The sequence below is a fragment of the Monopterus albus genome, unplaced genomic scaffold (genome assembly GCF_001952655.1).
Source record: "Monopterus albus unplaced genomic scaffold, M_albus_1.0 scaffold228.1, whole genome shotgun sequence".
NCBI classification, from domain to species: domain Eukaryota; kingdom Metazoa; phylum Chordata; class Actinopteri; order Synbranchiformes; family Synbranchidae; genus Monopterus; species Monopterus albus.
The window spans coordinates 242,181-253,018 of NW_018128108.1; the positions used below are offsets into that span (position 1 = coordinate 242,181).

Genomic DNA, 10,838 nt, shown 5'->3' on the forward strand with positions numbered 1-10,838 from the left:
GAGTTCAAGTGGATTTACAATATGAGCAGAGTTTTGTCACTTCACATCACATCTAGCTCTGCAGCTGGACATGGTCCAGTATGCAGCTCACACAGTAGTGATGTGGAAACACATGGATTCACTGAGTGCAGACCTTTCAGTTGAAAACACCAACTAAACCTTTGAAATGAAAAACATTCATAAATCCTGGATTTTGTGTGTGTGTGTGTGTGTGTGTGTGTGTGTGCCAGAGGAGTTTGCAAAACATTTATTTGACCTCTCGTTTTATAATGTCAGGCTAAGTATTATTATTATTATTCAAAGCAAAGTGGACCTGTATTGTCTTACTGTATGTGCCCATCATGCCAAATGCTTAGGGTGTACACAGCGCCACCCAGTGTTTGCTCAATCAATAACATACACATGATGGGTTTTACAGTAAAAATTACTCACAGACTGTGGCTGCTCAACATTAAAATGATAAATGATACAAGTGTAGAATTATGCATGTCAAAAACCACATTTTTAAAGCAAACCACCATCTTGTGGCTTCGGTATAGTCGGTGGTGAAGTTAGTTAAAGCCATCCTCGTTCTTATCTGATGAGTCCCACATAAAGAGGACGCTGAACAGCTGCTATGAATTGCCCTAAGTCGGCCACATTGCGCCTTTACTTGTGGCGCTGAGGAGGAGCTCAGTTGTTTATTCATTCACGTCAGCCCCTCTTCCCTTCCCTCCTTCCTGCCACACACAACGGGAACCCACCGTTGCAACTGTTTTTCCCATATTAAGCTCAACCACAATCACGTCGCCACCATAAACCGATTTTGGAATCAGGTGAGTTTTTTTATTTTACGTCTCTGTTCCTTTGGCCGTAACAGAGGGAATACGCGAGCCGCCGAAGCGTTGACTTGTCCGGCCCGGCGAGGCGGAGGAGGAGGAGTGTTTCAGCCGTAACTTATTAAATTCCTCCTGACTAGGCTAGAAAATGTATGCGCCTTGTGTTTGGCGACGTCGCTGCCTCCGTGTTTTGGACGGGCGCTTTTCGGTGCGGGGTTTTACGCCGTAACGAAAACAAATGGTCGATGTAGGTCAGCAACTACAGTCAGAATGTCTTTTCTCTTTTACTTCCACATTCTCTCCTGCCACAAACAGATGGCGTCGAGAGGGGGATGGAGAGAATAGGGAGAGAGACTCATAAAGGACTAGGGGGCTACACCAGGCCACACACTAGCCTGGGTCTGCCCATCACTATCTACACGCACACGCACACGCAGCCCTCTTCATGCCAAGACACCGGGGGCCACGGTGCTCAGGCCCATCTTCCACAAAGTTTTCGCTGTTGTCGAGCTTTTCTTTTTTAAAGACACAAACGCATTCTTTTGCCTGGGGGTGGGGGTGTTAATGGTTTGTTTGGAGCGGACAAAAGTGTCTACGATCCGTCAGCTCTGGTGTGTGTGTCATGTACAGTCGAAGCCACATCTTGGCCACAACCCTGCGCCGCTGCAGGTAACCTCTAGCCCGGGCTGCTGGAGCTGCTGGCCCCCGGCGCGGACGCGGACCACCGCCAGTCACTGGACCGTCACAGACCACTGACAGGCCACAGGTATCCTCCATCGCACTAACGAGGACAGTGCATGTCAGCATGGGCTGTAAGGGACGTGAAGGTCCTGCGTGGCTCATCTTGGACCGCTTTAGTGCCATTTTATGTAATGACATGCAGAGCCAGAAGGACCCCGCGCATAGTTTCTATGCGGTGTAGATGGTGCACAGTCTGCAGCAAGGCAGCTGCAGACTGTACGTACCAGTTTGCAGGCTGGGGTCTGTAGATGTGCTCTCATGCACTTCAGTGGATGGCGGTAATTAAAACCCCATATGCCCAGTGTGGAATATGGGTCATGTGACTCACGGTCATTTAGATGGAAATATACAAATGATGCCCAGGTATCACTGCCATGCAGATTGACAGTGACTCGTGCCAGAGATCTTACCGTTTTGCCCCGTTTCACTTGTGGTTTTGAACAGATGTGTGCCCTGAAATGACGCTTTGTGATTTAGCCGACTTAATAATCTGCCAGGGGGAGTGCAGGGTGTCATCTGTCGTTGCTCAGCTCACTCTTTTCTAATGTTACAGTAGCCTTTTGTCAGAGGATCTTATTCCACTGCAGCTGGTGCCGGAGCCAGCATCTCCTGACATTTTGGCCTTCTTGTCTTGTGATGGCGAAGAGATGCTGAGTTGGTGTTTTCTCACTGTAGAGCACACCTCCACCTGTGTCTGTGGCCGGGTCACCTACTGGAGCACTGCTCTGTCTGACTCCACTGTTTGTGGAGAGCATCTCCTGTCTGTTTGTGCTTGAAGGCATCTCACCTCATTTTAATTTGCTTTGCAAAATTTTTGTCTCTCAGCTGGCTGCTATATTTGTTGTCTTCTGTGTTAACCTTGTGTTAATGGTCTCCCTTACTGTATTTGCTCTGCCTTGTGATTTTTCATGTGTTGTGCTTACTGATACAGTGTTTTGATATTTGGAACAGACTGCTTTGTTCGGAGTACTGATAATTAGTCAAGATCCACGACCAGCAGGTTCCCAACAATTCAGCTGTCTGCAGAATTTATGCCTCCCAGTTTAACTGTGCAGGCTTTTTTTTTTTATATCTTGGCCAGCTTGAGTTGCTCAGCGATGAATGAATTTCCCCAAGTTTGGATCAATGATGTGTCAGTATGCTGCTGCTGCTGTTACTCCACAGTTTGTATGCTACTCAGGGGGGAATCATGAGGCATTCACCCCTGGCTCATCAGCAGCAGAGTGTTGGATGAGGTCCAGCAGGGCCAAACAGGCAGCACCTTAGCACATTCACAGTATTAATAAAAAAAAAAAAGCTGAATCAGCCATTTCACTCGACACTGTAAATGAAGATGACTGAACTGAAAATTAGACTTTCTCTCTTTCCCCCCTCTCCATCCTCTTTTTTTATCAGGCTGTGGGAATAGAGCTGTGGTAAAAGGTAGGGGGGATGGCTGATGACGGCGTCAGCACATTGCAGCACTCGGCTGTGCTGCAGGCATGGGGGAAAAAAGGGGGCTGATGTTTCTCGAAGCACAAAGGCCTAATGTGTAGCGTACAGCCATGCTGAACGACCTCCACGGCGTGGTACTGTGTTAGCGTAGGCCCGTTTTAGCACCTCAATAGTCAGGCCTTCTGTGAAGCAGGCCTAAAAGTACCCCCGAATGTAGCTTATTTGTTTAATTCAAGCCAACTGAGTTTCCTCTCATTGAGTTCATTAATAATAAATGCAAAGTTGGTGTTTTCCATTGCATAACAACACATCGGACTGTTAGAAAATGTGTGTCTAGTCAGCTGTTGTTATCACTCCTAACTAGGCAGTTTGAGCGCTAGTGAGAAAAGGTTTTTCTTTTTAGAGGCAGTGGACAAAATGTGATCCGGATTTAACTCTTGGACTCTGACTGAAACCAATAATGATTTGCCTCTACTCACTGTTAATGTCTGTCAGTCCTGAATTATTTTACTCGTCTGTACCGTAGACCGTCATTGTTGTTCAAAAACAAATAAAAACACATAAGAGAAACATACCACTGCACTGGGTGACATGTTTCTCCATTATAAAACACAAGACCCTTTTATTTGTTAAAAATATTTAGCTAATTCAGATGCTGTAAAGAGTTATGGCTGTTTAGAGCCTTTGGAACAACATTAGGGTAATCCAGGACTGACAGACTAAAAGTGAGTAGAGGCCAGTCATTGTTGGTTTTAGTCTCTGTCTGGGGAGTGTCGAAAATACCGTTGGTATAGAAAATGACCGACCTTATCCTTTAAGATTTGGTCAACTGAATTATATTATTTTGCAGGAGGAGTTTTTTAAGACAACAATATGTAATACTGGATAAGTTGTGCCTTTCAGTTCGGGTCTCGCTGCTGCTCTACTTAAACGCTGCCCTTGCCAGCTTCTGCTGTGTGAAGTTGACACTAGATGTCTGGCGAGTCAGTCTGGGCCTGCCAGTCATTCCAAATCCTGCCAAATGTACTATGTTAGAAAAATTAACAGTGTTGAACTCATTTTGCTCTTGCTTAACAGAACAGGGTATTGTATAATCTGTGAATTATTATATTTTAACAGTTGTATTTAATATTGCGATATCTTAGAAGAAGTACAGCTCATCTTTTCTTTCTTTTTGGGCTCTTTCATTCTGAGCAGTGATCAGACCATAATCACCAGGGCTGACATGGTGTGGTGCGGTTTGAGCCTTCAAGTCTCTGTTCACTTAGCTAACTACCACTCTGCAGTATATTGCTGAGCAGTGGCCTAATTCATGCTCCCTTGAATGTAATTGTAGCTCCGTGTGTGTTTGTGTGTATGCGTTTGCTTATCTGTTTTGTCTGTTTTTGGTGTTTCTTGTTCCTTCTCTGGGCTTTCACACTGTCCCTGTAAGTGAGGAGGCTTTTGTCGTGACACTGTGCAGCACTCTCTGGCCGTTGATGCTTAACAAGGTATCGCAGTAGTTTTACAGTTCCTGATGTATCTTTGCAGCCCCTATGTGCTGCAAAGATAATCATTTTACACACATTGCAAGTAGCACTGTTGTCATCTTTCTTCACGAATTGAAGCCACGCCTTGGACCGCTTCTTCCTTTCCGCCATGTTTCCACCAGTGTAGATGCAGCATCTGACTTTATGATGCATGATTTTTTTTTCAATGCGCCTCTGTCAAAAAAACATAGTGCCATCGATAAAAGGAGCTGATGACGTCAGAGGCATACGATTCAGATGGGTTGGACACTTTGGAACCAGTTGTTGATTTCCATCCCTAGTGCTGGAGAGTTGGATCAGGCAATTGTCTTATAGAGTGGGGACGATTAGCCGATTCATCAATCAGGGGAAAATTGTTTCACTCAATTAATGAGCAAAGAGAGTGGAAAACAATCTGCACTTTCTTATGTTCCAACTGCTACAGTGGGAGAATGGTCTGCTTCTCTTTGCATTTATCACAATGAACTGAATATTTTTAGGTTTTGGATCATTGGTTGGACAAAACAAGACAAATTAAGTCACCTTGGATTTTAGAAACTATCATTTGAATTTTGACATTTTATAGACTAATGATTAATCAATTAAATTAAGAAGTAATTAACAGATTAATCGGCGGCATAGTTGCACAGTGGTTAGCGCTGCTGCCTCACAGCAAGAAGGTTCCGGGTTCAAGCTTTGGCTGAGCCAGGGCCTTTCTGTGCCAAGTTTGCATGTCCTCCCTGTGCCTGTGTGGGTTCTCTCCAGGTACTCCAGCTTCCTCCCACAGTCCACAGACATGCAGCTTAGGTTGACTGGCGACTCTAAATTGCCCGTTGGAGTGAATGTGGGTGTGTGTGTTTGTCTGTCTCTAAGTGTCAGCCCTGAACTGGTGACCTGACCAGGGTGGACCCCACCTCTCACACAACGTCAGCTGGGATTGGCTCCAGCCCCCCCCTTTAACCCTATTCAGGATAAGAGGTATAGAAAATGGAGGGATGAACAGATTAATCAGTAATGGCCGTTAACCCTAATGTTGCCTCAGTGGATACAATTATCAAAGTGTCCAGTAGACTCGGTCTCAGTGTATTAGGGCTGCAACTAACTGTTTTTTATCGATTTGAGCTGGCCAATATTTTCTTATTCCCATTCAGGTCCATAAAACAGTGAAAAATGCCTATAACAATATTCTAGAGCACAGTGTGACATCACTAAATTACCTGGTTTGTGAAACCAACAGTCCAAAAGCCAAACATATTAAACTTACTCTAATGTAAAACCAACAATAACAGTTGCTAATGTTAATTTTTGAGATGATCAATGATTGAATAATTCTGTTTCATCCAACTGTTTGATGGTTGCAGGTGTGCACTGTAGGTGTGCAGGATGCTGAGAACCAGCTGTACATGCGACATAGGAGCTCAAAGTGCACTTCACATGCATTCAGAAATGAAGTAACTTTTAGCCCAAAATAAGTTGTAAGATGTAGAATAGACTCCAGGCTGACAGCACACACATTATATGTCTCTAGAAATGGTTATGTTCATGTAAGGTCCAAACATTTAGAGTGAATTGCCACATTTGAGCTGCTTAGTCGAATTAACATCATATGTATCCAGTCAACAGGACGACTGTGAATGTGACACACGTACGTTGATCTGTGGGAAATGAATTAACTGGGGAGAAGAACAGAGTTCATACTGAAGAGACAAGATAAGGAAGTGTTGAGAAACAAGGCTAAGTAGGAGACAAAAAGGGACGGAAAATGATGACTGTATGTCCAAGGCACTGGAACTAAATGGTAGGCCTACAGCAGCATTAGACAGTCACCGAGTCCACGTTTGAACCATTAAATTGTGTAATTTCTAATAAATCCACTCAGTGATTGTTTGATTCTGTGCCTTGCCTTGATGTTGTATCATGCTGTTGTACATTAATTTCTAACATAAGCGTGAAACATGGTAGAAATGAAATGAAATCTGAGACCGAAGGTTTAGTGCTGCAGAGAAATCCAACAGTTGGACAGTATATGAATGTGAATCTTATCAGTCCTGTGTTTCTCTCACATTTAAGGAGTGTAAAGATAAGACTTTAACAGGAACAGCTAAAATAGAACGTCTAGGAATTTGACTTCGTGCCTAAAGAATAACTCTTGATAAATATACTGTATATTTGTTTATAGTCCACTAGCTCCTCGTGCTGTCACTGAGATCTTGAAAATACTATTAATATAGAAAATGAGCAACCGTATCCTTTAAAGCTGTCATTTACACCTGCTGTAAACTGTTGTAATGTATTTATGGCTTCTAATCAAAACTTAAAAGTAAATTCAAGGAATCAGCAATTCACTTTTTATTCCTCTACTGGCTCCATAACAAAGTAATGAAGCCCAAGTACAGTAAGTGAACACTTCAAACCCTGCCTTCCTGCTTGCATTTAATCCAAGGCAATTTGAAGAAGAATGTGAGGTTTATAGACCACGGACCAACATGTCAGTGCGGTTTGAGTGTTGGCCAGTGGTGTTCACCACGTCTGTTTGGACGTCTTGAAATGGACACAGATTGGCTCTTTCAGCAGTAGAGCTGGTGTTAATATTGGCTGCACGTGTGATTTAAGGGGATTCTGTTTGTAGCACTGATTAGTGTGAGATCCACAACATACTGTGTTCTGCAGAAAAGGCTTCCTCCAGTACTTTGTTGTGGTCGATCATCAGTGTCAGAGGCATTTGGAAAGCTTCTGATGGGCTTTGTTCAGGATTCCCAATGTGTCGGCACAGTGTGATGGTCACCAGATTAAGTCTCAGCCTCAGTGGCTCTGAGCAAACAAAACAAAGCAACACCGGAGCTGTTTTAAAAATACTGACAACCCAGATATGGGTTTTGATCCAAATCAGCCTGTGGGCCCTCAGTGATTATGAGTGTTTTACATGATTGTCTTTGCCCTCTTAATGTTCACAGGGCACCAAGAATGTAAGAGGTTACACTTGCTAAAACTTCAGGCTTTGTAAAAAGTCATCACCCACTACAGAGTGAAGCTATAAGGTGGTTGGATTTATAGACAACTTCAAGTGCTTTAGTAGGGTGTTGGACCATACGAGACTCCAGAACTCCTCATTCAGTGTTCTGGTGACAGTGGTGGAGAGCGTGTTCCAGCATCCAGTGCTCAAGTTTGTGATGTGATGACTGTGAACACCATAGCATGAGATTCACAACGTTTTCACACACATCAAGCCATTTAGTGAGCCCCAGTGGCCAATGGGAACACGTTTCATTTTGTTGTGTTTGACCATTTATTCAGGTTTTCCTGTAATTCTTCCCTGTCTGTATAAACCTGGTGTTTATTAATTCCCATTTAAAACTGGTGTTGTCTAATGTGAATGTGTGAAAGTGTAGGACTCACACAGTAGTATAAAATATTTGCTGTTATTACAGTAGGTATTATTATTAATATTATGACGATTTGCTGTGGTGACCCCTAAACGGGAAAGGCCCAAAGTGACTTTCTATAAACTTAAATGCACTTGAGCTCTGCTATCCAGCAGTATTACGACTGTAAACAATGCCAATGTAAACAATTTGTTCATCCAGAGTTCGCTGTCAGGTGTTTTTCTCCAGTTAAGTGTGTGTTCATATGTGAGAAGTGAAGTAGATGTGACCTTTCACAAGTAAAGTCAAGGGAAGGAGAATGAGTGTGACCTATGTTCCTTTAATCAGATGAAACATGTTGAAAAATCAAGTACTTGGTGGTGAATGTCATATTGTTAGCAGAACACAGCAGCAGCTTCCCTGAGCTGCAGATGTTCAGCATGGTTAACCTTCAGTGTTTGGGAGTAGTGAATGACATGTACTTAAACTAGTAGTTCAACTATATTTTGCAGGAGCTTGAAGGTAGTTCAACTACAGTAATATCTGTGTAGTGCCTGAAGCAGTTAAATTACATTTTAGCCATTTTTGTGTAGTTAACTACAGCAACTACAAATAATTTTGGGCCATAAAAGGAAAGGAATGATGCCTTCACAAAGTTCAACACTGGTGTCTCAGTCAGCGCTGCATGTGAGCCGCTCTTCAGCATTGGCAAGGACAGTTTTCAGACATATATAGTTGTTTTGCATAACACAAAATTCAAGTTTTACCAGAAATAGATAATATCGCTGTGCAAAAGCCCAGACGGGATTGTTTTATTTAGGACAGAGTTTTTGTCTCGGGTAAATAAACTCAACTGAGTAACTTTTTGCCTGCGTTTGAGTTTGCTTTTATGATGCTGTAGTGGACAATTTGATCAGTGTTTACAAAATAGCTTCAGTTTACCAAACTACATTTCCTTTTTTGCAGTAGTTTTAGCTTCTTCTAGTATGAAATAATCGATAGCTTGCAAAGCTACAGTTTCCCTACCGGTGTGTGTTCAGCTAACGTGATAACCACTGTAACTGTTCTTCAAACAGCTCTGGTTGTTGCTCTCTGTTCAAGTGCAGCTTTGCAACGGAAGATCTGATATTTGATCGGCTGCCACTGGTTCTCTGAGGTGTGTCAGAACGCCGGTGGTGGGTGGACTTGGACTTACTCGCTGGGAAAAAAAATGACAAAGGTTTCAGCTGGAAGTATATCGGTGCTGGCACAAGATCATAATGGTTATGTTGGGACAGTTGTTATATAAGCCTGCCTTCCAGGTCTGTCAGTATCACCCAAATTTAAAATGTGGTCGCATATCGTCATGCACTGTTTTCATTTAGCACCTTTTCATTTGTTTTGCTCAGGGTAATAAAGTTTAGGTATTTTTCTTGTCTTTTCCATTACGGATCAGTCATGTTGCCGATACCCGATTTGCTGATAAGGCCCATAACAACTGTGATACTGAGCCGGTGTATGCTGTGTGTGCTTGTTTGTTTATTTATTTTTATGTATCACTAAACTGAGCGAAACATTTTACATTTCAGAACTAAACTTGTCAGTGCTCTCTAGTGGACAAACTGTGTAGGCTAATATTTACTGCAATTTGTGTCTGATTCTGATTTATCATCATTAAACTTGTAAGCATCATGAATAATGTCCATAAATCCCCCAGGAAAGGGGATAATTAGCCAAAAAACCCACTCTTTATAACACTTGGCTTAGAATCAACATGTTTTTCATTTTTCTGTGGTGTACCCCAGTGATAATGGACCGTATATCCACATGGTGCCAGCTTGCTATAAAATATAAGCTAAAATAAAGGGTGCTAAAGGGGCACAATGTCAGACTGATACTAGTCTATCTGTGATGAGATAAAATCACTGATACCTTGTTGTCCTGTGTGTCTGAGGGCCTGGGCAGCTGAACAGAAGGAAAGGACGTGGCCTTTTGGCGAGGCTGTGAGCACATCACAGTACACCTGGATAGAGCTGTTTTCACCCTACAGTGATTAACATGGCTGATTAAACCAGAGCTGGCATATTATAATGTCGCTGGTCCTGTGTGTGTGTGTGTGTGTGTGTGTGTGTGTGTGTGTGTTCGAGGGGACTTGTTAAAACCAACAATGCCGTTTTTCTTGTTCTTCTGCTCCTTTTGCTGCAGCCATGTTTGTGAAACCAGAAAATAGCGCGCGAGAGGTTTTATGCTCTCTTTCTCCCTCACTTGTTCCCTATTTTTTCTCTACCTCGTTCTGTTTTTCTCTCTCCAGCTTTCTTCCCCTCCCCCTCTCTGTTCCTCTTTCCTCTCCCTTTTTCATTCTCCCTCCTCTCCCTCTCTCTCCTTTTTTTTTTCCTCTCCTGCCCTCGGTTTCCATCATGCATTACCCCTCCCTCCCTCTCTCTCTCTTTCTCTTTTCCTCTCTCACGTTGCACGCTGCCCCCTCTCCCTCCTTCCCTCCCTCCCTCTTTTTCCCTCTCACGTTGCTCCCTGCCACATCTCTCTCTCCTCTTTTTCTTTTTTCTCTCTCGCTTTCCCTTGCTTCTCCTGCTCTCCCTCTACATCCTCCCCTCCCCCACTGATGCCTCTTATTTTCTCTCTCTCCATTTTGCTCACTCACTCCCCCTCCCATTGCTGTTCTCTATCTCCTCCCCTCCCTCCCCCTTCAATCCCTCTTTCATTCCATGCAGTCATCTCTTCTCTCTCTCTCTCTGCTTCCTCTGTTACGCCCCCATTTTGTTCTCTGCCATTTCCCTCTTTCCTCCATGTTCTCTCTATCCTGTTGTTTACCACACTCCCCATGACGTTTACAATACAAACTTTATTTAAAAAAAAAAAACTGTTATCTATCATCAGTAAAACAAACACATAGGAACAGTTTTATTTCTAGTTACAACTGTATCTTGAACAAAGAATGTCTCTCCCCATCACTGCATGTTTGTTTTTTATTCATTCCA

At 43.1% G+C, this 10,838-nt stretch overlaps 1 protein-coding gene across 2 annotated transcripts in view; it reads left to right on the forward strand.

Moving 5' to 3' along the window:
• The first annotated feature begins 578 nt into the window (after positions 1 to 578).
• The window catches only part of znf710b (zinc finger protein 710b), a 23,566-nt gene continuing 13,306 nt past the window's right edge, over positions 579 to 10,838 (forward strand). The window contains exon 1 of one of the 2 annotated variants that reach the window (XM_020619921.1): positions 579 to 815. The gene's annotated coding sequence lies outside the window, so the exon portion shown is untranslated. Of the gene's footprint in view, positions 816 to 969; positions 1,585 to 10,838 lie in introns of those variants that run through there. The other variant, XM_020619922.1, reaches the window with a different exon arrangement.